Here is a 27,935-nt window from a genome sequence, read left to right on the forward strand (position 1 = left end):
ATAATTAACAGAACTAAACAGAATAATACTTATTATTTTCTTATTTATTATTTATAAGTGTTATTATTACTTTTTAATCATTTATTTTAATTCATAATGAGTATTTCTTCTGTGGACACCAGAGCTTGGCAGACAGCACCTCGTGGTGGAATTGAGAAATTATCCAATATTACTATTGTCAAGGCCGTATACAAAAAAGCGAAGGGAAGATCAAGTCGGCCATGCTATGACAATTGAACTTCAGTTGCTAGCCATTAGGATCGCTACATCGCACAATCTATTATTCCTAGTACTCTCAGTTGCTAACCGCTTGGAGCATTGTATTGCAAGAAATGCAAAAAATCACCTCAAGCTTCGTGACTATGTGTACTAGACTGTGATTATAGTCAGGTAAGTGTAAATAAATATAACATACGGTGTGATACATGAACTTGGATAATCAGCAGAAATATCATTTCACATTTTAATTAATTTCTCTTGTCTTTAGATTTTTATTACAATAATGTCAAAGAGAGGAAATAGCATGGCAGTGACTCCTCCATGAAAGAAAGAGTGTGCCATTCAGAGTAGGCTATGATTCAGGAATCTATAGTTCATATGTATAATGAACTGAAGGACGAAGATAATGAAGAAATTATGCGTACAGAGATAGCAATTATAACTAGAATAGCAAAATTATTAGGAGTAAGTATTCTTAAGCATACATTTCAAAGCGGCATTCGGTTTTCGGAGTTTGTACTGGTCATTTCACGTGATCAAACAAAATACATTTTTAGGTTAGGTCTCATGAATTGTAAACTGTTTAGTCAAAGCAATGAATTTCATGTTGTCAGACATAATACATTTTAATTTAGATCATATTAATCGACTAATTACAAACATAATGTGCGAGAAGTCCAGGAGGAAAATATACTCTTTCACAATTTTTTTTTCCCGGATTCCCATGGTGAGTTCCTGATAGATTATGCCAGTAAGGGCAACACAATCATTGGAAATTATTACACAGACCTTCTCACGAGGTTATGGGAGTCTATCAAGGCAAAACACCATGGAAAGCTGACCAAGGGGGTGTACTTGCTCCACAACAATGCACCAGCTCATTCTGTCCAACAGTGACACATGCAGTTCGTTTGGGGTATGAAATTCTGCCTCATCCTCCATACTCGCCCGACCTGAAACTTAGCGACTTCTTCCACTTTCATCGCATGGAGAGTTCACTGTGTGGCAGGCATTTCCAGAATGATGAGGCAATTTGTGAGATGGAAAACTTCCCTAACAGCAAAAATGAGGACTTCTACAACCAGGTCATCCATAGTCGCAGAAGTACGTCAATATGAATGGAGTATATGTAGAAAAGATAATACCCCTCCACTGAAGCTCGTGGCCACAGTTCAAGTGATAATAAGAACTTTATGAATGCTCCTTGTAGTAACTACTAGACAACTGAGAGTGACAATTTTAATAATATCATTATTGATAGAACTTCTAACATTAAATGCTCACAGATTTAATTAGTAACTATATACATTATAACAGGTATATGTATTTCTACTAGCAGTAAACGCTGTTATGAAACAAAAGACCACTGTAATTACAATGTTCAGGACATAAAACCAACACTAACTTACTTTTAAAATAATGCACAGCTCCAGCAGTATGTCTTATTGACAGATTCAACGTTTCTCAGAAAGTCTAGTAATGAGCTACAGTATTACTGTCATCCATCATGTTTTTAATAAATATAATCTTCTTTTAACACTACACAAAACAATGGAATGATTTAAGCTAGATTCGAATCCTACACTGTGTCCCTGAGGTATCATTAGTTCATTACTATTCCAATCATAATTCTGGAACCATATGACATAGAGCATTTTTTTTTTGAAACAGAGCTTTCGGGCTAAGATGCCGTGATCTACTGGTGCAGATGTTACCAGACGTTCCGTCTACTACTGCGGCAGACATCTTCAGTGGTTAGGTATCCTCGGTCGAAGTCTGGTAACATCTGCACCAGTAGACAACGGCATCTTAGCCTGAAAGCTCCGTTTCAACTAGACACCGGCTGTGAAAGCCTGCATGCTAACTTTTTTTTCTTTTTTTTTTTTTCTTTTTTTTTTTTTTTTTTTTGTTTTTTGCAAAAAGTTCTACTAATTTCCAGTCTTGTTTACATTCAGTACACCTTAACATATTCCACTCTGGGTGCTCTCAGAATGTCAAGGTGACATTCCATTTTTACACATACGTGCTGCAACATGTCATAGCTTCAATGATCCTTTTGTGAAAGGTAACAAGACTTCATGTGTACCAAACTCCTGTTAGATATTACCTATTACTGATCTCTGGAATATTCCACCTCAACATATTATTTATGAATTTTAATTTCAGGACCTCTGTGGTCATTTATTCTGCAAACTGATGTCTGTGTTAAGAATAAATGAAGCTACACAAACTGTTAATAGCTGGTAAGTAAAAATAGAATACTGCCTTGACAACCTTTAGGGCAACAAGAAGGGCATATGCTGAGTTGCAGTGAATGTAAACAAACACTTGAAAGTTACAGAATATTTGGCAAAATCCACATTGCTCTGTCATGTATGTAGTTTCAGATTTATGATTGTAATTGATTTGTTTCTGCAGCGAGTTTGTGATGGTTTGACAACTGTTCCCACCCCAAACATTGCACATTAATTTCAAACCATCTCTGCACAAACGCTCATGTACTGTAAAATAATTATGTAGATTGACTACCTCAATTTATATAGAGTAAAAAGATATGAAAAATAAGTTATATGTACTAATTTCTGTGTGGAACAGATTTGTTAAGTCTCCGCATTTGTGTTAATATATATTTGAACATATATTATAAGAAAATGTAATTTATTTAAATTAATGTATTTTTTCTAAGGTTAGCTTAGGTTAGTGTAGGTGAGCTAGGTTTGCATAGATTTGGTTATTTTATGTAGAGTTCGATATATATTTGAAGTTCACATAGAGAAATTATATTTCAATAAATAATTTGTGTCAGAATATTGTACCTATACCTGAAATTGGGTTGAGGTGAAAATAAACACGCAAACATAATAAAATCAAAACTACAATTGAATGAGTCATTTTAGAAAGAGTTATAGTCCGAAATCACAACGGCAATCAGATTTCCATAAAAATGGCCTTATTCCAGGAATGGGGTCTTTTCAAATGTGCTGTGAAAATTGTGCAGCATCTGTACATCTTACTGAATCTGTGGAATGATGCCAATTCTTAACAGAAAGGTGTATTCAATTAGGACGATTACAATTCCGTTTTTATCTGACTTTATCAAAAAATGGACTATAGTTCTTTCTAGAATGACTTATTCAATTGTTTTTCCGCTCACATTTTGTAAGTGTTTTCACATTAGGAATAATAATCAAAAAGTTTCAAAACATTAATTTCATAAAAAACCAAAACCAGTACTTAAAGATAATTACCAAAATATAAATTTAAAAAGTACATCTGTAACCAATTCAGTGAATAAAAGTAAGCACAATTAGTTTTATGCGCGTGTGTCACTCTGGTTTGAGAACGTCTAACTTCAATCAGCAAGTAATCAGAGTTTGAAGTTATGCACAAACAGTAAAATCGATGTGTGCATGTTCATGGCAGGTGGAAACTGCTGCAAAAGCTAACCTACAGTAACGGGAATTTTTTAAGTTTCTTGAGTGAGACTACTTTTTCATAAGCACAACAAATTTAGAACAAATAGCCTACTCAAGACCATGAATTCAAATTTGAGTGGTTTTAAGGTTGTTGTTGACATTTTATAAGTTGTAACATGAAAATATGACGCCAATGTGAAGAAGAGATTCACACATCTGTTTGATTTTGAAAAATTCTTCTGATACAAACCACATCTATTACAACTGTAACTTGAAAGTCTCAAACACCTTGTGACATCGGTCCCTCTTTTCAAAACAAAATTTGACTTGGATTATACACCAGTAGAAAGCAAACCTGTAGCCTACTTTCTTAATTATTTACCTGATTTACATAGCAGAATATCTATATGAAATAAGAAAACTAAATATCCTCAAAAAGTCATAACCAACCGGAATGTTATATTTTCAACAATTCTGTACAAGAGCGCTACCAAAAGAAAGGCAAATTTTAGTTGAAAAATGTTTAAATTGAATGCACCACTATTCTTATTAAACACTATTAAGCTCCAGGGGAATTTTCGAAGGACCTTGGGACGAAATCGTATGTTAACAATGCTCCAACGTACAAATTGGAGGTAATGAATTTTATAGCAATTCAGTTGCAAACATGGCGTGCTCAGGTTACATGAAGTTATGCGAGTGTTTAGGCAAGAAGATTGAAGACGAAGTAGTGGGTTTTCGGTCCCAAATTGGCGTCGCCCTTCAACTTTTCTTTTGTTATCAATGCGAATAACTCGACTACGTCAAGTACGTAAATCAATCATGCCTACCTTCGGTAGCGCTCTTGTGTAGAAACAACATTTTCATTTCTTTGATATAAATGGCGTCATTGGATTATATATGTAGCCCATATTATAAAACTACTCAATTCTGGAACAAATAAACAGTTGACTGATTATATAAATAGCTTGAAAATTACTTTTATGTGCCGATTTATACCTCAATCTCGTGATTTAAGACTTAAGTTTGTTGAATTAATATTGTTTCCAAATTTTACACCTTTCTTCTTCTGTATGTCATATTATTAGTTGAAATAAAACGTAATAGGTAATAATACCAGCAATATGCGGTCAGATCTGTCAAACTGGATACCGGTAAAACTGTTGTAATTGTTTAATGCATTTCCATCTACGCATGGTGTTTGTTCCAAAGAACACGACAAAAACAAAATGTATGGAGGCTTACAATTGACCAGAGAGGATTATTTCACAACTTTCAACACAATACACATAGGTACCATACTTCAATCAGTACGGTAGCTCTAGACATATTTATAATAATACCTACCTAGGGGAAAAATAGAAATGAACGATCATTCTATTATTACCAGTTGCTATTGTATTTTTCAACACTACACATTGTATTACCGATATCCAATGTGTTTCATAATGTTAACAACCTGTCTCATTGTAGCAAAAGCTTACAATGCCAGAATAAGATCGAAGTCACAAATGAATGTTTAGGAGAGAGTAAGAGATTACACACATTTTCATATATATTGTTTTAATACAGGAAAGTTGTAGAGTTACTTTAACAAGCACATCAACAGTACCCAACATCATTGAGTAGGCCTACACACTGAATGGCAAGTACAGTGAGTTAAGCATTCAACATTTTATAGTTCTGAAGATTATATGATCCTCGAAAACATTCAATTAAATTTTCTAGAAACGGGTAAACATGTCTGATACATTGCAGAACCTTTCACACGAAGTTCTTTTATATTACAATAATAATAAGTCGTCAGAATAGTTGACAAATCACATGCAATCAATAAAATATATCTTGCCACAAGTTTCAAAATAAATCACAGGCCAAAGTATCTAAGTATAGTTAATGAAGAAGCTAACACGAATGAAGTATACATCAATTAACTTCTTACCGTTCGCTTCTTTAAGCAGAAATCAGCAAAATACCAAAAACACAAGCGGCAAAAACGCCTAATACGCCATTTTACGATCCGATAATGATGAGAACAGAGTTTGACAGACAGTGTTCAAGAAGAACACTGCCGTTGCTGTAAAGCATATTTTAAAACATTTCGTCATATGTTGCAGCAGCATAATTCATACAGCCATGATTGATGTATTTAAATCGTAAATTAAATGTTTTTTGGTAAAAAGAGAACTGTAAATTTAATTATACACTTAAAAGTCACACAAACGTTTATAACCAGACGCAACCACAAAGAACCATGAGATTCTCTGAAAACATGCTGAGCCGCTGAGGCCGAATCAGTGCATTAGATGGCGGGAAAAATCTTGCAAAACGGGAATTTCAGATACTTGACGGGATGGCGGTAACAGATGTTTAACGTCTTTGGCGGTAATTTTCTTACAAAATGGATGAATTCGGCATTTCTGGAAGTTTTGTTAGCTTCTTTATTATAATTTGCAGTTTACCATTTTCAATATACGTGTTTCCACAGTACTTGTTTCGTTGCGTGTTTCCTTGCTGGCCAACAAGCTTGGTTCTCTGGTGGGTACGGCGATGGCTCCCATGTTTGCTACGGTGCTGGTTGCTATTCCACGGCCGACTTGATGCTAAGAAGCGAAGGGGTCATCAAGTAGGTCGTGGCTATCACACGGCATTGGCTCTTTTCAGAGTTCAAATTGGAAAATCATTTGCTGTTTCATCTGTTGCCAACACTCATGATCAAAAGAAACAACAACTATACTTGTTTTTTTTTTTTAAAGATGGGACCATAGACTTACTAAATAACCGCTAGACCGCTCACTGGCGCTAGTATTATGCTCCCAAATTGAACAGCCGACGAGCGGCCATTTGTTTGGTAGAGCTGAATAAGTACGGTTCTTTCGTGTGCTGCTTTTAATTGCAGCAATGCACACGGATGTAAAGATAAAGAAGGAAGAAATGTTATATTTTACTGGTTATTTAATCCTTAATTTCTACGACGAATTTTTCTCCATATTATGTTACAGAAGACAGACTATTGTACTTGCCTTGTTATTCTTTATGCTTCAAGTTTTCTCTGAATAAAGATTCCCTTAACCGAAAGTGAATAGGTGCAATCCGCAGGAATTTCTACCCCACAATGAATTATTCAGTGTGTTCAACTCACTTCGAAGATAGTTGCCACCTTTCAAACTACGTTACTATACATTGTTATTGTCCTTCATTCACTCCATGTAATTCATTTTCTTCGAACAGCTGTTGTTTCAGTGAATACATGAATATTATTCACGATACAGAAACTGCATAAATTATAAAATGTTAATTTTTAAAAATATAAATGATTGAAAGTAATTCTTGTTTTAGTTACGGATTAATGAAACATTTTCTTCTGGTGCTGCTGTTGCTACTACTACTACTACTGCTGCTGATAATAATAATAATAATAATAATAATAATAATAATAAAATAATAATAATAATAATAATAATAATAATAATAATAATAATAATACTACTGCTACTACTACTACTACTACTACTACTACTACTACTACTACTACTACTACTACTAATAATAATAATAATAATAATGCTTTTTGACTTCATACAGCAGTTTAACCTACAGACTGAATTAAAAAGTTGACATATTAATTCTTTTATTAACCGTGGTTATGAATATTCACATTCAGAGTTCCTATGAAAATGATGCAAGTCTGACAGTCAGGGTTGCCGGGTATCCCAATTTAGGCGGGATTCTCCCAATTTCCTTGTTAAATCCCGATTAAAGCGAGTCGGGATTCACAAAAATCCCGATTTTACAGATATTAGTCTAGAACATATTTAAATTATTTCTATTTCCCATTATCCGATATTTTTACTTTGACTCATATGGTAACATTGTAAACATAGAGGTAACCCGCGGAAATTTAGTAGTCTATGAGGTAGCCTAGCTAATTGCCGTAAGGCAACTAAACTCGCAAAATAATACTTCTCCTAGTTCTACCGCATTGTTTATTAATCCGTTTCGGTCCCTAGTCACTGCTCTCGCAATTAGTAAACCTTGTGTATTTTAAGTGCGTTGAGTGGCAAAAAGGATAGCGTTTTCATATCATATTTTACACTAATAACAGACACATACAATTGCTGCGTTTAATAGTTTAGTTAACTATCTTTAAACATGGATTCATCGTCAGATACTGAAATTGTTGCAGTACCGGTTCCGAAAAAGAAAAGTTGCAAAGTTAATTAAGTAGCAAATGGTTAAAACTTATTAGTGGTTAATAAAAGAAACAAATTATTATAGTGTTCACTCTACGGTGTGTCCTTCATATTTTATTTTCTCACGAAGGCGAATAGGCCTATTAGCCTACATTAAAAAGCACCACGCAAACACTACTTTACAGAAAACTGCTATAAATCTTATAATAAAGTGTTGATAAGTCTAATGTCTTAAGTTAGCTTCTGATATCCCGATTTCTCTCGCAGAAAACCTAGCAACTCTGCTGACAGCAGAAACACGGTATTAAAGTATCTCGCAAAGGAAGTATTATTCCTTTAAACAAAAACATTTAGCTTTCGGATACGCAATACAACACGTATTCAAATAACGGTTTCGAAATCCCGCGCGTTTTCTTCCAAACAAATGGCGGCTTTCCGCTGCTTCAATTTGGGAACATATTTCTCACTTCTCCGCTACGGCGTGGTAGGGGCTTGGATGGGACATGACAGGAGCGTTGCGATCGGAATGACAACTGAATGTCACATAGCGTGATAGGCCTGTTGCTATGGTAACAACGGTTGAGTTGCCATTTGCAAAAAAGGTATCTACATGTTCGCACTGAGTCTATACACCTGGAGAGTAGGTCACATACTACACGGACAAGGCAGAGAAGTTGCCTATAGAGCATGGCGCTGCCACCCGAAGTTCCGATATTTTCTGACTACTAATATAATTAACTTTATGGCATGGCGCCTCAATTGAATTTTGTGAAAACTGCATGCGCATGGAGCAAGTTGAACCTAAAAAATGTAGTTTCGAAAAAAAGCTAATTTGTGAAAAGAGATACAATACTGACATATGAAGCAGTCGTATATAAACATTTCTTCTGGATCTCAAAAAAGATGTAGAGGCAAAAAAACCGCTTATCATCAACTTTCTAATTGCCCTAATATTTCGTACAAAAACGAAAAATGATATTTTGACTTAAAAGAACTCCGTCCTAGCTTCAGATGTGTTAGCATAGAATACGGTAATCCATATTTAATTACAGAATAAAAGTATGCAAAATATGTCATTTCCAAATAACGTTACCAATGCCAATAGATATAATCTTAATTCCATACAAGAAGACTTCACATGCCAATCAATATACGTGTCTGAAGCAATATTATTAAATCGTAATCAATTAAATAGTGGTGGAACCATAAGGATGAGTTGTAATGGCAGGTACGGTTATTTACCTATGCCCCATGTGCTCTCTTTTGTCAGGTACTCAGCTTTGAAGCCGTTTGTTCTAATTCACAACAGCTTAAACTTTAATTGGATCCCCTATGGTTAATAAACTTGAAGATAAGCAAAGATTTGATAACGATTTTCTAAAATGGCTTAAATTGAAAGCTGTATTGACAGAACAGGCCGAATTTGAGGGATGACTGTAATATTTAACTAACTATTAACACATGGTTTATAATTTTGAAGTTTTTGAGTTCATTAACCACTTCCCTGATTAACCCGAGTTAACTCGGGTTGCTAACTTGTGTCAAAATTTATTAATCCGAGTTAACTCGTTTGAGTCCCATTTTCGCTGCTAAGGATTATATCCCGAATATATACGTTTCCATTCTTTCATTAACCTTTTCCTCACTAGATGGCTACAGAAGTTAGTGATATTGCTATATCTGGTGGTGGTTTTTGTACTTCTTCCTTGCGAGAGGAATTCTATGCTCATATAGCATTCATACACAGTAGTGAGTAGATGCTAGTTAGTTTTGGCGGTTTGTGTTTGTGTTTAGTGTTTTTTGTGCTGTTTTGTGTAAACATGGATCAAGTTAGTGATTCCGAAACTTTTGATCAGGAATATATTCCTGTAGAAGATTAGGAAATGAAACATCGGTATCAGAAGACGAAGTTATAGACCAACAAACAAATTCAGATCAGTTGATGTCTTGTCTTTTCGACAGTGCTTTGAATAGAAGACATCTGGCACCATTTCTTCTGCACCTCCGAGGTCCCCATTCCCTGAAATTTTAACATTGTTTCTGATAACGATAATTCTCAATTTTTAAAATTATTCTTTAATAATGAACTCATCAACATTATATTCGAGGAGACGATTCGGCATGCTAATAAGTGTTCAGAGAATGCTGAAAATAATTTGTGGCGGCCTACTACATACTCTGAAATACGTGTACTTTTGTTTGGGCATAGTGATACTGCAGAACATTATTCACAAACCTGAAGAACAGATGTACTGGTACAAATATTCAATGACTGCTACACCATTCTTCCCAAAACGCTCTCATATAGGAGAACAGATACTACTGTCCGGAATGCAATGTGCCACTGTGCGTAATACCCTGCTTTCGAGTCTATCACACGACAAGCAACATTTAACGCCTTGATAACAGCACTGGTATTGTACCTCATAAATTAATCCATAACAAGAACATAAGTTGGTAAATAATTCAGGAGAAAATCAAAGTGGGACAACTACCAGAGCTGGAATCAAGGTGCACGAGATAACTCAGGATAATAATTCAGGTATGAATGTATGTCTATTTCATAGTGATTTTTAGGTATGTAAGAATATTAGTGATGTACAGTGATTCTGCAATATTAAATGACCTCTATACGAAAATAAAAAAAATATGACACTTTTTTCACATAACTGGTAAAATATATAGTAAGGGAAGAGGTTAAGTGAACAACTTCAAGAGCCTGGGGGAGGGTCGGCTGTTCGGCAGGCAAGATTAATTGCAGACGAATGACGACGAAGATAAGTCCCGAAGAAGTATGAGCTCATCGGAGGAATTGAACGAAGTGAATGTACAAAAAAGAATAATTAAGAAAAATTTTTGGAAGAAGGAAGTAGGTCTGTGACCCGTTTCTGTGTCTGAAGCCCTTCCTAAGAATCCCTTTATGGCGCTTAAAACTCGATTGTAATTAATTTCCTGTCTGAAAGCACAACTGTTATACATTTTAGAAGTCCTAATGGGAAATTAATAGGTAAGGAGTATGGGGGAGGAGGCTAGCTAGGATGGCGAAGTATAATAGGTAGAAAATCAGTGAGATCGGAAAATGAAAGGTACACATGAAACAGACATAATAACGAGCATATTGGACAGTGATGTAATATGTTTTAGTATCAAGTATTATTAGAAACAGTGTGTGTTCGATATAGTCTAAGTGATCTGAAAATCAAGAACAGAGTGATAAAAGTGTCAATTCTGAATGAATTAGAGAAGTGTAATAGGAAGTTAAGTATAACAAGAGAGATAATTGAAAACAGGTGAGGAGTCTGGCGGAGGAGGCTAGCTAGGATAGCAAGTATAATATGTAGAAAATTAGTGAGATCTGAAAAAGGAATTGCATACAACAAACAGACATAATAATGAACTTACTGGACAATGGGGTAGTATGTTTTAGTAACAAGTATTATCAGAAACAGTATGTGTTCGATATAAGTGTACTGAAAATCAAGAACAGAGTCGTAAAAATGGCAATTTAGGATGATTTAATCAAGTTGTTAAGTTTTTAAAGGTGAGAATTGTCGAATGATCTAAATCAAGTTGTTAGGTTGTTTGAAGATGGAAATAATTGATCAATTTAAAGAGAGTCTATATAAGGTATATCTGAAATGAACGTAATTGTGGCACCGGATACTAAAATTGTGAGGTCCACATTACATGGATGTAAATGTTGGCAATCAAATACAATACAATACAATGAGAAATTAGCTGTTCTTCTAAGCATAAGAAGAAAATACGATATACGAAGCAGTTGGAAAACTAATGAAGGCTGCCGATAAAGGATGTGATTTGTTGGCGAGGTCGAGCACAGATCGCTAGTAACGAGCCATGATAACATGAGGAGATCATGTAATTTATCTAAGACTGCGTCAGAACTAAACACACTAACCCAAACACGGAGATAGAAACGGTTGTTGGTCCATCGGTTTCTGTTACTATTTGTTTCTTTTACTGTATTAGAATGCAGTGTCCATCCTCCATCCATCCATCCATCCATCCATCCATCCATCCATCCATCCATCCATCCATCCATCCATCCATCCATCCATCCATCCATCATTCCCCTTTAGATAGGGACACGGCCAGGGATTGTCCTCGCACGCAGGCTGGTCGAATGAACCCATTGTATTATACCGGGGTTGGCACGGTGTGCGTACCCTAAGGCCCCCCGCACTATAGATCCCTGCGTGCCAACTTCCCTACAGCCTAAAAAATCCTTTACCTTTCTACTGTCTTCCTCCGACGAGTTTAGCGCTGGGACCTGAGGTATTCTTGCCATCGGTGAGGGGGGTTGCAGGTAGATTCCTTTGTTGCTACAGCTAAGCCGAGCCGAGCGGAGTGGGATGTATTAATCGTCCAAAAATATGCAGTCTTCAGTTTGTAGTAGTGTGTGAATATTTCATATAGCCTACATATTGTTTACCTAGGCCTATATAGTTTTGTTATTAATATATTAAATATATTGTTACAATTTTTGCTCAAACATCTCCCTGATGTTAGCTATGTTAATATTATATGAATTACTCATGTTCAATATTTTACCGTTACAAGTCATTTTTCAGGAAACATGCTGTGGAAAAGTTTTTAGTTTTATTCTATTGGAATTTTAGAATATGTGTGACTGGTATCGTGAAAAGCAGATTCCTATAAAGGCATACGAAAATCATTTGATGGTGATATCTTAAAATACAAATCAAGTAGTTTTACTTCTCAAGTGAGTTCAGCAGTACAGTATATTTAAATTGATTACTTTACAGATTTAATTCAATTCTACTAATAACTAAATTTTATAGTGTGATTCTTCTTTTCATTTATATTATTGTAGTTTTATTATGATTTTTCTTTTTATTTATTTTATTGTATTTGTATTTCTGGTGGTGTGATGGCCTTAACTTCACCAAAATAAATAAATAAATAAATAAATAAATAAATAAATAAATAAATAAATAAATAAATAAATAAATAAATAAATAAATAGGCCTAAATAAATAAATAAATAAATAAAATTGTCTACAATACTTTCCTTCTCTGAACGCGTAAGTACGAATGGTTGTATCTCTATCTCGCCAAAAATACGTTAGAAAACTAATAGGCATACTGCTCTCGTAAATTGGGCGAATTTTTTCAGTATGATTGTACTTCCTTCCAGACTGCCGCTGTCACTGTTCCCTCCCACTCCAGTACCGCGCTAGACTAGTCGGAACCGCATTCCTCTCAGCACTAAACTCCTCAGAGGATGACAGTACGTAAGCCTCAACGGTCCCTCAATCCACGAGTTACAATGAACCCAGTGGAGAGTCCACGATGCATAGCGCTACCACCAACAACGAATTACCATTATTTACACTGGGCCCAAGTTCGGCTGCGGGCCACAGGCGACTCTACATCGGAGAAAGCCCGAAGCCTAGGGAAGAAACGGAGATGAGGATGATTAGGGGAAGTGTAATTATGATGGCGAAATGAATCCGACATTCAACACTGAAAGTTACCTAGCTGAGGAAAAACCTCAGAAAAAACTTTCCCCAACCAGGATTTGAACCCAAGTCCGCTATGGTGTAGACTGTAATAGCTAAAGCAGTTTCCGGTAATTCAGGGCTCAAATTCCACAGCCTTTGGGGAAACCCTTTAGAAACAATCCGTTAACTGATATGACAAATTGTGTGCTTCATATTGTAAGTTTTTCTTTACATATCAACTACGAGGCTATTTAGCGACGATGAAATTGGTGATAGCGAGAAGGTATTTGGAGATATGAGGTTGAGGATTCGCAATAGTTTACTTGACATTTGCCTTACGGTTGGAGAAAACCTCGGAAAAAACTCAACCAGGTAATCAGCCCAAGCGGGAATCGAATCCGTGCCCGACTACAACTCCGGATTGACAGGCAAGCGCCTTAGCCGACTGAGCTACATCGGGGACTCATGGTGTAAGTACAAATCACGGATGCATTCAATGCTTTATGTTAGCGTGTTAGTTTGAAATAATGATCTATTATGTCACATCATCTGTTATTGCCCCACACGTACTGATGCACTTCTCATTTTCCGGCGCGAACATGGAACCAATCAGCTGTTGGGGCGCGGAAGGATTTTGAGTTATGTTTGCTCACTTGTGAAGTCTTCTTGTTTGGAATGAGAATTAGTTTCCCTCTACAAACACATTCAGAAATGCGATCAATTAAATTCGCTTGAAAGCACTAGGGACTACGTCAATAATTGAGCTAAGTGCTCATATCTACGCCTGTTGTTTGGCTGCACTCTTAATGCTAATGTGTGACGCGTATAACATGTATTTTACGAGCACCATGGAGCAGGCCTTTTACGAAAGCAAAATTTACTCCGTCATGAAAATATTCTATTTCTGTTCAAAAATTCTTGCAATAATTCCCTTCAATTATGTTGGTAGCAGAGATTCATTTCAATTGAGGACATCCGTTTCGTCCATACTATGGACTGTTTTCCTGTTTTCGTTATATCTTATTATATTCACAAAAGACTTAATATGGCATGTTAAAAGAATGGATACTTCTTCGATGTACGAATTTCTCGGCATACTGGTGAGGTTAAACGCATTTATCTGCTACTCAATATCAATTCTTGGACTATGGTACAGGAAGAAGAAACTGCAGCTGGCAATACAGCACCTGATTATTCTAGACTGCGTTCTGAAACCAAAACTCGGCTACAGAGCGATATCAGTCTGCGCTCAGATAGCTTTGACATTCGTTATGGTGTCATCCTCTACAACGTATTACTGGATTAAAGGAGAAGTGGTCACGTCTTTTATGATAATCATACCAATCGCATTTTCATTGTCTGTGTTATATCTACAGTTTGTTAACTTCGTCCTGCTGCTGAAGAAGTATTTGGAGCACATAAACCGTGTGCTCAAAGGCCCCGTTACAAAATCTTTAGTGTGTCTGCTCGCTTCTCTACGTGATCGCACAGAGGAGGCGGCCCAGTTGCTGAACTCTGCGTACTCGGTCTTCTTAGTGCTTTACACGACCTGCCTCTTATTTTCCTTGGTGTACACAGTTTTTTTCAACGTGGCGAAATCCGTGGGCTTCAAAACGCCGGAAGTGTACACCGCCATGTACATCAGCGTCTTCTACATGTTGTTCACATTGCTGTACTTAGTGAATTCCTGCCATTCATGTATTTCTGAGGTAAGTGAAACATAGAGTTAGAATAAAATCAATGAGATATCGTTGTGGTAGGTTGAGTCCTTCAACGTTTCAAATTTTCAAATATAAGCATTAAATTGTAGAGTCGTGTCCAGGATAAACACAGTCACTATATTTATATGAAGTAACACTTCATTTGTATTCGCAGAGTTGGTACACGTATTCGAATTGACACTCCATTCATATCCGTCGAGTGAACTCATACACGCTTGCTTCCAACTGAAGTATAAATAAGAAAACTGGCACTCTATATTGTCGGTGAATAGATTTTTCGGTAATTCTAAAGAATCGAAGGAAAGACCGTGACATTATTGATGACGTCATGAACGTATTTGTTACCTATACGGCGGCCATATTGGGTAATGTAATATAGTCGTCATTTTCGTGAGAATCGTAAATATCCCTAAGGATTTATTTCTTTTGTTTGTGGAAAGAAGACGGCTATTACGAAAAATATGGTTTAATCATTCCTAGTTTTCTATTCAACAAGGTTTAGTGTACATTTGAAGTCTCGTGTTCTGAAATTGATTGAAATATTGGTACAATTTGTGATTATGACTGTCATTTTGAATTTTGTTGTGAGTAATTTTTCTTTACTTCTTGTGTGCTCTTTTAACTTTTTGTGTTGAGTAATATAAATGATCATTGCTTTATTGTTGACGAATTTTTTTTGTTTGTCAATATTCTCAGAAAGTGTAATTCTATGCTAGTATTGTCAAAATTTGAGCATATAATATTGCGAAAATACGGTATTGCATCAGCACAGCTGAATTTTCTTCGTTTCTCGGCGGCATCAGGTCTTGACGCCGTGAACGTTCTTGTAACATATACGGTGGGCAGTGGCGTACGCAGAATTTTGTCAACGGGGTGTCATTATTACCAGAATAATTAGGAACATTAAATCCAGACCTTTGAGATGGGCAGGGAATGTGGCACGTATGGGCGAATCCAGAAATGCATATAGAGTGTTAGTTGGAAGGCCGGAGGGAAAAAGGCATTTGGGGAGGCCGAGACGTAGATGGGAAGATAATATTAAATGGATCTGAGTGAGGTGGGATATGATGGTAGAGACTGGATTAATCTTGCCCAGGATAGGGACCGTTAGTTCAAACTTTCAGAATAATTTCTTGTTTTGAATATTTTAGGTCTTCTTACGTACGTGTATCTCGAACTGTTCATCAGTATCACTTTCAAAAGAAATTACAAGATTTCTTTTTGTTATTTTGTTCAATTGAGGACAATATAAAATTTCAAAATATTATTTGGTTATGTCTTTATTGGAAAATATGCTAGGCCTACGGTAATAGTACATTATGCAACGAGTCTATAATGATAGTAATTAAGACGCGAGGATGTTTATGAAACGAGCGCAAGCGAGTTTCATAATTTTCATGCGAGCGTCTTAATTACCATTATAGGCAAGTTTCATACGACTTTTTATGCTCGACCATATTTCTTACTTGAAATTATTCATAAGTTTTCATATAATTCTTATGTAACTGGGGAGCGAACTGACCTTGTGCAATCTCGTAAATTGTGAGATGTGCGCAGACGCGAAAGTATTGATTTTTTCCGGGCAACTCATGTTGACGACCTTGATATATAATCTAGAAAGTAAGATAAACGTTAAACTTGATAGGCCTACAACCTTGAAATTGAATTCGACATTGAAAAACGAGATGACAAATTTATTATTTACAATTAACGCTAATTATTATAGTAACAGAACATAACCTTCTGCGACAGTATTGGATTTGCAGCCTGCGTGACGTTTTGCTAGTTGTCTTTCGATTGCATATCCGAGAATAATCGAAAACCTGAACTTTAATGAATAGGTGTACTTTAATGAGATGCAGTAAAGGGCTGCTACCAGGTGTATAATTACTACATTTCGGCATGGTCGAGCATAAAGATCAATTCAAGTTAGGCAATATTTTATCGATAGATGTCTGCTTCAACTGGATATTGTGAAATTCAACTGTTGGTAAAGTTCTAGTAGAAGTAATCCTAAACTTGTAACTGGCGAACGTAAAAATGAGCCTACACTTTAGGCTAAATTGCCATAAGTTAATCGAAAACATGCGTTGTGCGCTGTGGCCGTAGCTTACTTATATTTATAAATTTATTGAACTGAAATGCCATTGAAATTAAATTATTTCCAAAGCATGACACAGACGCCAAAAATAGAGAGTTTTGCTGTGCAAACACATTTAACATTATAATCAATTAAAATTGTTTGAGAGCGTTGGGGAGTCGTCAATTGAGGTAAGTGCTCATGTTGTACGTGTGTTGAGGAGCGTTACTCTTAATACAAATGTGCTACGACTTTAACGAAAGAGAAACTCACATATATTACAAGTACCATGGAACAGGCTTTTCATAAAGGCGAATTTTACTCCATTATGAAAATTTTCTACTTTTGTTCAAAAACTCTCGGGATATTTCCTTTCACATACCTCAGTACTAAAAATTCATTTCAATTGGAAACATCTGTTTCGTCCTTTCTTTGGACTGTTTTCCTGTTTTCATTATTTCTTATCATATTCATAAAAGACTTAATATGGCAGGTTGAAAATATCGATCTTACTTCAATGTACAGATTTCTCAGAATACTGGTGAGGTTAAACGTAGTTTTCTGTTACTCAGCATCAATTTTTGGACTATGGTACAGAAGGAAGAATTTGCAGTTAGCAATTCAGCACCTGATTATTCTAGACTACGTTCTAAAACCGAAACACCGCCACAGAGCGGTATCAGTCTGTGCTCAGATAGCTCTGGCATTCGTTATGTTGTCATCCGCTTTAACGTATTACTGGATCAAAGACGAAGTGGTCGTGATGTCTTTCTTGATAATCATACCGACCACATTTTCATTGTCTATCTTGTATCTGCAGTTCGTTAACTTCGTCCTGCTGTTGAAGAAGTACTTGGAGCACACAAACAGTGTGCTCCAAGGCTCCGTTACAAGATCTTCAGTGTGTCTGTTCGCATCTCTGTATGACCGCGCATGTGCGGCGGCCCAGCTGGTGAACTCCGTGTACTCGGTATTCCTATTACTTTACTTGGCATCCCACTTATTGTGTTGTGTGTACATAATATTTTTCAACGTGGCGAAATTCGTGGGCTTCAAGTCACCGGAAGTGTACTCCGCTATGAACATCAGCGTCTTCTACATGTTATTAATGTTTCTGTTCCTGGTGAATTCCTGTCATTCATGTGTTTCCGAGGTAAGTGAAAGCTAGACATAGAATAAAACAAACGAAGGATTCTGATAGAAACTTCATTCTCGCCACATACTATCACACAAGAGACTGACGTCTGTTTTTTTTAACTCGATCATTTAACGACGCTATATCAACTACTGTGTTATTTAGTGTCGATTGTATTGGTGATAGCGAGATGATATTTGGCGAGATGAGGCTAAGGATTCGGCATAGATTACCTGAAATTTGCCTTACGGTTGGGGAAAACCTCGGAAAAATCTCAAGCAGGTAATCAGACCAAGCGGGAATCAAACCCGCGCCCGAACGCAACTCCGGGTCGGCAGGCAAGCGCCTTAGCCGATTGAGCTCTGACATCTGTTTTGTGTTACGTTATTTCTTCATGAAATGAATTGAGAGATGGTGTAACCACAGTCTAGTATATAGAGTCACGAAGCTCAATACGTAGTAAATATGCATCCATAGATAGTTGCTACCCACTAGGATCTCTAGTATCGCCTCATTACAGACAATGCGAAATAGTACCTGCACAGTCAATTGTTTCTAGTACCCTCATAAACTCAAGCTTCGTGACTATATATACTAGACTGTGGTGTAACTTTACACATATACATGGTGGAAATGAAATAATCCTGCAGATTGAAATGGACGATAGGTAATTTTAAATGAATAGAAAATCTATAATACGTTTTGTGATTAAAAGCTCAGTCAATTAGAAAATTAAGTTGGAAGTTTCATCAATCTGGCAACATCGCCGCTAACATACTTCCCTTTCTTCTCGTAATACAGATGCAAGAGGTCATCTATATGTATTTCAAACGATATGTTAAGTCCATATTACGCCTTTTAATGATGTTATTTGTGTATTATTGGCCAAGGGCGTTCTCTCATTAGTACAAGCCAGCGAATAGGTTATAAACACAGGTTAACCAACTTCAAAATTTATGACACAGAATATTTTAAGAATTCAATTCAAGTGATAATTTGGTCACACATACATGTAGCATATATTGAAAATGATTCTAATGAATTTCTGTTAGTTAGAAACGATGGATGAAGAAGGAATTATGTCACGGCCGCCTTGCTTCGAAATATACGACGACCAAATAGCTTTATGACGACAACAGAGTGAATATAATAGGCTGTGATTGGAACTAAGAACGGCAAAGTTTAAACTTCGCCAACTTTCACGTTCCCGTTCCTGAGCTTTTTTTAGTGGGTTATTTTACGATGTTGTATCAACATCTTAGGTTATTTAGCGTCTGAATGAAATAAAGGTGATAACGCCGGTGAAATGAGTCCGGGGTCCAGCACTGATAGTTATCCAGCATTTGCTCATATTGGGTTGAGGGGAAAACCCTGGAAAAAAACCTCAACCAAGTAACCTCAATCGGGATTCGAACCTGGGCCACCTGGTTTCGCGATCAGACGCGCTAACCGTTACTCCACAAGTGTGGACTTCCCGAGCTCCGGCAAGCTTTTCTTTAATTGTGAATGCTCACATTTAAACAAATTTTAACAATTTTTCCGTTCTCGTTGTCGTTTTCGTCGCGGCTGTTCGGCTACAAGTATCATTCATAGAACAAGAGTTAGTGGCGACTCGTGATATTTTTTGTTTGTAGGGTATGAAATTGACGACTGATGACCAAGACAGAAACTAATACTAATAATAATAATAATAATAATAATAATAATAATAATAATAATAATAATAATAATAATAATAATAGAACATGCGGAATTAATTTCTTGCTAAGTTAAATTCTTCTAAATGATCAAATACATTTCAGATATTCTTTCGGCAGTCCTGTCATCTGAAAGTCCTGTTTTTCTAGTTGGTTATTTAACGACGCTGTATCAACTGCTAGGTTATTTAGCGTCGATGAGAATGGTGATAGCGAGATGATATTTGGCGAGAGAGGACGAGGATTCGCCATAGATTACCTGGCACTCACCTTAAGGTTGGGGAAAACCTCGGAAGAAGCCAACCAGATAATCAGCCCAAGAAAGGTAGATTACTTGAATCAATTATACATAATTGGATTCTCACACCAATATTATTAATTAGAAAGAATACATTTCCCAACTCCCTAATGAATTATAGTGCATTAAAAGCATTACTGGGAAAATCAATTGAGTTATATGTTCATCCACTTGCTGGTAAGAAGCATAACTGTTAATATATTTTACATCTAACAATCTTGTCCAGAAAGAACAGTGTTTAATTATATTATTCAGTAATGGTGCATATATTTCGTAAAAGTGAATTTGAATCTGTCATGAAAATATTCTACTTCTGAAGTGTAAAGATGGTGACAAAGCAAGGAGAAGAAAACAGTAACGTGATCGTGCAGCACAAGCGGATTCCTAATCTCCATACGATGGCGGTAAGGTTAGCGCACTCCAGAAGCAATGCTGACAATAACGGAACAAACAACACGGGCGCTAGAAAAAAGGCGAGGGGTGATAAAAAGAGAAACCAAGAGTCGGGAAGTGATAGGGAAGGAAATAGTGTAAAGAATAAGGGTGCAAGTGTAAGTGGAAATATAGTATGTGAAAGTGAAAGCGAAGGGGGGAATAAAAGAGGAATAGAAGAAGAAATAAATAGAAAGAAAGACAAAGACAGAAATAAGGCAGAGGCGAACAGTAATGGAAGGTCAGAACTTGCGACAATTGAGGATTTAGCAGAGATATTTGATATGTGTAAAAAAAATTGGGGTTGTGATCAAAAAGTGCAAGTAAAGTGAAAGTGGAAAAGATCGAGAAGTATATGGCAGAGAGAAAGTGTACAAGCAGATGTGCAGAATAAAATATAAGTATTTATAGGAAGTGATAATAGTGACAATGGATTAGGTGTAAGCAGAATAGTGAGAAAGTGGAAGTGAGCGCAAATAGGAATGAGTGAAAATAGTGAGAAAGGGTTAAGAGAAGCGAACAAGTGACAGCATAAAATTAGTACTAACATTTGAACATTGGAACGGTAAATGAATAAAAGGTCAAAGAACAAATAGGACAAATAATTCAATATGATAATTTATAGAGAAAAATAATTTTTCAATTATTGAAATTGAGATTTTAGTGAATAGTAGTTAGAGGAAAAGGGGTGTGGGAAAGGAATATACAATATCAGATATATTAGGATTAATGAACAAATAGAGAATATCAATTGAAGGGTACACGGGAATAACGATCAAGGTCCATTTTAGAAAGTTTCGAGAAAAACGAATTTTAAAGTTTAAGCACTTAATACTTTCTTATGTGTGTATTTAATAGAAATTGACGTAGTGGAATATCAAGAACGATGATTTCTTATTACTAGCTAGACCACATGATAGTACATCCTTTCCACTATAAGAAAGCATTATTAACTCAATTTCGATTTTTGATGGACCTTGATCGTTTTTCCCGTGTAACCTTCAATTGAAATGTAGGGGAGATGGACCAAGGAACAAAAAAGGTACATAGTATAATTGGGAGTATTTGTCTAGACGTGTACTGCAAATAATGTGTTATTGTAATAATATGTTAATGGTGGCACCGGGTACAGAAATGTGAGGTACACCATTACATGTAAAGAAGTGCTGTGAAGAAATATATATCATATATCATATCATATTCTATTTCTGTTCAAAACCTCTTGGTATAATACCTTTTACGTATGTTGGAAGCAAAGATTCATTTGAGTTAAAAACATCCGCTTCATCCGTAACGTGGAGTGGGTTTGTGTTTTCGTTCATTGTTGCTATATTCACAAAAGAAATTATATTGGTGCTTGACGTTATAGATACGACATCAATGTACCACTTACTCAGTGTACTGTTGAGATTAAATGCGATTTCCTGTTACTTAGCATCAGTTATTGGACTTTTCTACAACAGGAAGAAACTACATTCGGCATTACAACTAGTTATTTTAGATTATGCTTTGAAACCCAAACATAGCTACAGAGCTATGATCGTCTGTTTTCAGATACTTCTGACATTCGTCGCAGTGTTTTCATCAACAGCACATTTCTGGATTGAAAATGAAGGTGACATACAGTTTTCACTGATAATCATAACGATTTCGTTTTCAGTATCTATTGTGTTTCTACAATTTGTGACTTTCGTGTTACTCTTGAAGAAGTACTTTGAGCACATGAACCGTGTGCTCCAACGTCCCCTCAGAAGTTCAGCTGTCAGTATTCTTGCTTCTCTGTATGATCGCGCAGGAGAGGCGGTTCAGCTGCTGAACACTGTGTACTCTGTCTTCGTTTTGATTTTCACGGCCTGTATCTTAATCTGTTTGGTGCACACAGTTTTCTTCAACGTCACCAAGTTTGTAGGCTTCAAGTCTCCGGAAGTGTACTTCGCCATGGACATAGGCCTCCTCTATTTCTTATTCATATTGCTGTATCTAGTGAATTCCTGTCATTCATGTGTGTCAGAGGTAAGTGATACATAGACTAGAATCAATGCTGTCTCTTGAAGTTTAATTAAGGAAATGCTCAATTACGAAAAATAAAAGAAACCAAATATTTCTGAAGAACGTTGGCTTTAGAACATAAAAACCATGTGTTCTAAGGACATGTACTTAACTTATTTAAAAAAAAAATGTACAGAGGGTGAACATTTCTAGATGACATCCTGATTTTTTACTTTTTTCCTACGTTTTAATCACAATTATAACACATTCGATCTTGAAGTTTATCGTTATAAAGTTACGTATTATTACTGCTATTGTTATTGCTATAATAATAACTGTTGTTTTCATGAATGTCAATTTTAATTACTGTGGCAGCTGACATAGTATTTTGAATTCCTCATATCAGGAAAACTCTATCTTAATTTATTACTTAAAAGTTGTTCTTTAAGTAACTGTCCGAAAACTGATTAAAATCTCATAAGTGACACCAATACGGTTTCACTCATGAGGAAACTAAGCCAGGAGATAATGGGATAGGGTGCCCAGTTCCCTTTCCTCTCCATTGCATACATCGCTGACTAGTAACAAATTACAGTAATCAGACTTTAGATGTACACAAATAACAATAATAATAATAATAATAATAATAATAATAATAATAATAATAATAATAATAATAATAATAATAATAATTGTGGATGTTGCGAACAAAACCGGTCATTTACAAAATAGTATTTTTTTTCTCAGGAAGTAGAAAAAACTGTATCGAGCCTTACTTTGCCCAAAAGAGAACGACAATTTTATGTGTCGTGCATATTACGTCCGTTTTTCTAATGGTGTTAATAATAATGATTTTAGTCATTTTCTGTGCATTTTATAGACAAAAAAATTTTGAAATGTTCGGTTTTGTTCGGAAATACGAAGGATATGTTCACTCTTATTAGAAAAAAAAACTATTCCACTTTTTTTTTCTCGCTGTATTTATACTCGCTTTAACATCTTTGGTAATATCGCGAGTTAATCTTTGGTTGAAATCTGAAAGTCTGGGTACTATTGTTGAGATTGGTTCTATTGTTGTGAACTAAATGGCGACTGTATATGTATTACTGATTTGTTATGAATATGATTTCGGTGATGAATGAGACCGGTGATATTCAGGGATGTTGTGGCCCGAATTTCCTGGCATTTGCCTTACAGTTGAGGAAAAACCCTGAAAAACCTCAACCAGGAAATTCAACCCGATCGGGAATCGAACCCGGGCCCTCTGCGTAAGAGACCAGCATGCTGACCCCTACACCACAGAGGTGGTCTATTTGACATTTATAACAGTAAAACATACACATTTCCCTAGATATCCTTCACTTTCATTGTACTTTATCATGGAAAAATTAATATATTATAACACTTTACAATAATTTCAATTAGCAATAAGATATGATCACTCTTGCACATATAAGTGGAAATGACCGATTTTTAATGGAATGGTAATTACAACACTAATGTTGAAAATGTAAGTTTTTGAAGACAATGACATATTGGCATTAGAATGATATGGAATTATCCAGTTTCGATTGAAGATACTGATTTTACCATACTGTTTCTCACGGAAATGACCGAACTAGAATAAAAAGCAGTAAAATATTCAGAAAGATACTTCTGTAAACGTGGAAGTGACCGTTTTTGTTCGAAATCTCCACAATTGTTCTTTCTCTGACACAAATCGTCACGTGAGATATGTTGCCTGATAATAGAACTACATATAGACAAAGCCTCTAGATAATTCACAAATCAGCTACAAAATCGTATTATGAAAGGAATAATAGCTACAAACATTTATGAAAAAAAAAAGCTTTAGGCTACAGTGTAAAGGCTCATTCACAATGAAAATTAAACATAACGTAAGTGTTAACTTAAAAATGTAAACGTTACGGTAAAATCAAGAACATTCACGATGGGAACATAAACATAACTGGAAAGATACTTGGCAGGGGCGTATTTTGCGGGCTACCGAGGCTACCGGCGGTAGCCCAAGGAAATTACAAAAGAAAAAGTTTATAATATAACATAATGTAATAATTTTGTATTATTAGTTTTACCATAGTAATTAAAATTAAAGTAATTGTTAGATATATTTTGTGTAATAATAGGGTCAGCGGTAGCTCAAACCCTTTAACCAGTATACGCCACTGATACTTGGTAACCATGGAAACATAACAACAACGTCTGTTGTATACTTCAGCGCTCCACAATTGTGTACCGTTTGCAAATCACGTAAGCATAAGCATGAAATTTTGAGTTTGCAAACTTTATGTTAACGTCTAACGGTAATGTTTATGTAAATCATTGTGAATGATCCAATTTGATAACCTGGGCACAAACTTTTGTGTTCATGTTACGGTTATGTTTAATTTTTATTGTGAATGGGCCTTAAGCCTTCTGATCTCTCCTCCGTAAAAGTAAAAGACTTACCCGGCATTTACACAAGTGAGTAGGGAAACCAGGAAAAATTTAATCAGTTTGGCACAAACTTTAGTGTTTATGTTACGGTTATGTGTAATTTTTATTGTGAATGGGCCTTAAGTCTTCTGATCTCTCCTCCGTAAAAAGTAAAAGACTTACCCGGAATTTACACAATTGAGTAGAGAAACCAAGAAAAACCGAATCAGTTTGGCGGTCTATGGGATTAGAGCACCCGAAAGCAAGGCTGCTATTTTAGTACTGAACCCAGGCCACCAGTGTAGTCCAGTCGGCTGAGGCCCCTGCCTGCTGATCTAGAGTTGAGCTCGGACATGGGTTCGATTCTCGCTTGGGCTGAATACATGGTTGGGTTTTTCAGAGGTTTACCCAATCGTAAGGCGAATCCTCGGTCTAATCTCGCCAAAAACCATCTCTCTATGACCAAATGTGTCTACGTTAAATAATCTAGTAGGTGATACAGCGTCGTTAAATAGTCTACCAAAAACTACTGAATCACCTCACTCAATCACAATTCTTTACTCAAAAACAACTAAATTAATTCCTGTCAAAGTGAAACGCATTCACTGTAGTCGAGATGGTAGATTACTTGAATCAATTAGGCCTATACATAATTGGATTCTCACACCAATGTTGTCAGTTTCAAAGACTGTAGTTCCCAACTCTCTAATGAATTAAAGTGGATTAAACGCATTACTGGGAAAATGAATCGAGCTACGTGCTCATGCGCTTGAAGGCAAGGAGCATAACTCTTTATATTTATACATGATGATTTTGTCCAGGAAGGAAAGTGTTCAATTACAATGGTGCAGATATTCTGTAAAAGTGAATTTGAATCTGTCATGAAAATATTCTACTTCTGTTCAAAACCTCTTGGTATAATACCTTTTACGTATGTTGGAAGCAAAGATTCATTCGAGTTAAAAATATCCGTCTCATCCGTAATGTGGAGTGGCTTTGTTTTGTCGTTCGTTGTTTCTATATTCACAAAAGAAATGATATCGGAGCTTGGCATTATTGATACGACATCAATGTATAAATTACTCAGTGTACTCATAAGGTTAAATTTGCTCTCCTGTTACCTAGCGTCAGTTATTGGATTTTGGTACAACAGGAAGAAACTACATTCGGCATTACAACAACTAGTTATTTTAGATTATGCTCTGAAGCCCAAACATAGCTACAGAGCTATATCCATTTGTGCTCTGATAGTTTTTGCATTCGTCGCAATGTTCTCATCTGCAGTACATTTCTGGATTGAAAGTGAAGCTGACATACAACCTTTACTAATAACAGTATCGATTTCGTTGGCAGTGTTTCTTGTGTATCTACAATTTGTGAGCTTCGTGTTACTCTTGAAGAAGTACTTTGAGCACATGAACCGTGTGCTCCAAAGTTCCCTCAAAAGCTCAGCTGTCAGTATTCTTGCTTCTCTCTATGATCGCGCAGGGGAGGCGGTTCAGCTGCTGAACACTGTGTACTCGGCCTTCGTTTTGCTTTACACGGCCAGTATCTTAATCTGTTTGGTGCACACAGTTTTCTTCAACTTGGCCAAGTCCGTGGGCTTCAAGTCTCCCGAAGTGTACTTCGCTATGAACATGGGCCTCTTCTTTTTCGTATTCACGTTGCTGTATCTAGTGAATTCCTGTCATTCATGTGTGTCAGAGGTAAGTCATACATAGACGTAGAATCAATGCTCTCTCTTGGAGTTTAATAAAAGAAAAGCTCAATTACGAGAAATCAAAATATCTAAGAGAAACACTGGCTTTTAGAATGTTAAACCATGTGTACTAAGAACAAGTACTTATGTAATAGAAATGTAGAGTGGAGAAAAATTTCTAGTCGACATACTAATTTTTTACTTTTCGATGACACTGGCGTAAAATACAAACAAATCATTTTACTAGGTATAGGAGGGAAGAAAAGTGGTTCAGCCATTTACGTAAACTAGGAAATATTGCGATTTTGAGTTTGATAATTTTTATTAGGTTTTTGTTTAATCAAAATACAGTACTGTATTAACAATAAGTGCTTTTATTCACGAACTGAGCTATACATTCGGACGTATTCATTATGCAGAGTATATTATACTGTCTACAGCACATTGGCGTACAATGTAGAGAATGAAGTTAAATTGAAAAATAATCATAAAATGGATATTTAAACACAGTTTTCAAAATGGTGGCCGTTCATTTCTGCTCGTTCCAAAAAGATAAAATTACTCAGACATACTATCTACTGTCCGTCCAAGTGGTTTTGTCGCAGGGTCGTAGAAAGGGGAAGTCACGTGACAGTTAATCACTTAACGAGGCCCTTTTTATTTAAGTTATTTTCAACAGTTGTATAATATTACGTAGACGTCCAATTCATAACAGAAATTAATGTTTTCCGAAAAGATCTAAGACACCCAGCCACTAGCCTTTACAGAATGGCGAGCAGAAGCGGGTGAGGGAAACCGGGATGCGACGTAGACAAACGGACGATAGTACCTGTGCGAAAATATGATTCAATATTGAAAGCACTTTCGCCACTTGAAAACGCGAACGTATTTCTGGAACGTACTATACTCACTCAGTACTGTTTGCTGCATACGCGGCCTTGGTTCTGTGTGGAGGATGATTGGAAGTTTACTAGTAGAAGGGGTGGGTGTGAAGTACATTAAAAAAACTCAGGTACAATAAAAATTGAAGTAAAAATAAAATGATGTCCTGTATATATATATATATATATATATATATATATATATATATATATATATAGTTATGTAGGTTCATGAAGTATGATGCACCTTTTG

The 27,935-nt window shown here is 36.0% G+C and overlaps 1 protein-coding gene across 3 annotated transcripts in view; it reads right to left on the reverse strand.

The window, feature by feature from the left end:
* The window catches only part of LOC138710986 (uncharacterized protein CG7065-like), a 36,484-nt gene extending 30,752 nt beyond the window's left edge, over positions 1 to 5,732 (reverse strand). For 2 of the 3 annotated variants that reach the window (XM_069842248.1, XM_069842247.1), the window contains exon 1: positions 5,578 to 5,732. The gene's annotated coding sequence lies outside the window, so the exon portion shown is untranslated. The remainder of the gene's footprint in view (positions 1 to 5,577) is intronic. The other variant, XM_069842249.1, reaches the window with a different exon arrangement.
* Between the last annotated feature and the right edge of the window lie 22,203 nt (positions 5,733 to 27,935).

The sequence above is a fragment of the Periplaneta americana genome, chromosome 12, assembly GCF_040183065.1.
Source record: "Periplaneta americana isolate PAMFEO1 chromosome 12, P.americana_PAMFEO1_priV1, whole genome shotgun sequence".
Lineage (NCBI taxonomy): Eukaryota > Metazoa > Arthropoda > Insecta > Blattodea > Blattidae > Periplaneta > Periplaneta americana.